The sequence below is a fragment of the Palaemon carinicauda genome, chromosome 16 (assembly GCF_036898095.1).
Source record: "Palaemon carinicauda isolate YSFRI2023 chromosome 16, ASM3689809v2, whole genome shotgun sequence".
NCBI classification, from domain to species: domain Eukaryota; kingdom Metazoa; phylum Arthropoda; class Malacostraca; order Decapoda; family Palaemonidae; genus Palaemon; species Palaemon carinicauda.
Window position 1 is genome coordinate 42,040,706 of NC_090740.1, and position 1,919 is coordinate 42,042,624.

The window sequence follows — 1,919 nt, forward strand, 5'->3', positions numbered from 1 at the left end:
CTCTAGCGTCAAAGGTTTTCATTGAAAATGTTTGCATATATACATGCCCCTTTTTCTCAAATATAATGCATGCAATCTTCCCAAGATCTGATACAAGAAAAGGCTCCGTCTTGTTTGTTTGTGTCTTGTAAACGAATTTTGACATTTTTAAGTGGTTCAGAATAAGCAAATACATAACTACTTTTCTGATAACATACAAGGCATCAAATCTGTGTATTTTCCTCTGCAGTGGTAACAAAACTACTTAGGCGATTAATGTTCATGTTCCATTTAAAACGTAATTTTGCTGCATGGTAAAAGATTGTTGGCATTACATTTCTAAAATGGCTCTGTTTGCGATGTACCAAGTCTCCATTGTTTCCCAAGTGACTGAATTGTCAACCGAGAGTAGTAAACTCCTCTCCTGCTCGGGAAGCCAAGGCTTGGGGAAGGTTATCCAGCTGGTTAGATCAGACCCTTTTTAGTGCTTCTAGGGTATTTTCTGGAACACCTCTGCCTTTGTGGCGTTAGTGAAACAAGCCTCTTTTGAAGCAGCTGCTCCGACATCCATTGCCTGGCCCTTCTTGGCTCGTAGCTTGTGTCAAATATGTCTAGGAGGTTGACCACTGCATGTACGGTTAATCTTTAGGACATTATACTAACGCTTGTCTCTGCCAATCATAAGCGACATAAATTTACACCCTTAAAACTAAGAGTGCAGCAAGTCATAAGTGACTGGATAAGCGTCAGCCTGGTTAGAAATACTCCGTTTACATGAATGAAGAAGCTAATGGTGTGAAAGTTTTCTAAGCATATACTTACTTTATATGTGTGTGTATGTAAACGCACACACATACCATATATATATATATATATATATATATATATATATATATATATATATATATATATACACACACACACACACACACACACACACATATATATATATATACATATATCATCATTAATATCAGCTGTTACCAATCCACTGCAAGGCATATCTTTCCACTCGCGTCTGCTTATGGTCTTTCTATGCCAGTCTATAACAGCAAATTTTCTTAGTTCGTCAATCCATCGTCTTCTTTTACTTCCCATTCTTTTGCAAACTCTAGGGATCCATTCCATTACTCCTAATGTCCATCTATTATCTGTCATTCTCATTATATGTCATTCTGAATATATATATATATATATATATATACATATATATATATATATACATATATAAATATATATATATACATACATATGTATAATGTGTGTGTGTTGTAGATATCCAGAGGTAAGTAGATATACAGTATTTCATTGCAAAGCGAAAGATTTCATACAGACTACTGTTACCTCAAGGCAGTCTGTTGTCTGCATAGCTTTAATTTATTTGATTACAATCCTACGGACAAAAATAATACTTTATTTGTCCTCTTAACGTGTACTCCACCTGTCAGTAAACGTTAATCGCCTGCTGGTAGGAAATAAGACAGAACGAATTATTTTTGGTGTAAATTAGCCGAGAACGAATTATTGTTTATGTAAATAAGTCTAAAACTAATTATTATTTGCGTAAATTAATCAGTGGTCACGATTTGGTGCTTAAAACGTATCTAATTATGCTATAAATTTCACTTTTGTCAACAGACGACGTAGATCTTTTAAAGAAAAAAGTTCAATTTCTCTGATACTAAAGACGTAAACTGCAGAGGTATTCTATCTACCTCAGAGAGTCATGATTACATAATGGTTGATGACGTTTAATATCAGAGCGTTTCCATCGTTTGAATTACAAAATAAGAGGAAGTTCGAAGATGATAATGAGGTTATTGTTTAAAAAATTATTTCAGTCTGTAAGCTGAAATCATATCAAATATTGCCTAATCCTAAGCAAAGTAATTTCGGACGATATTCTTTCTTATAGATTTTGCATATACAGTTACAATTAG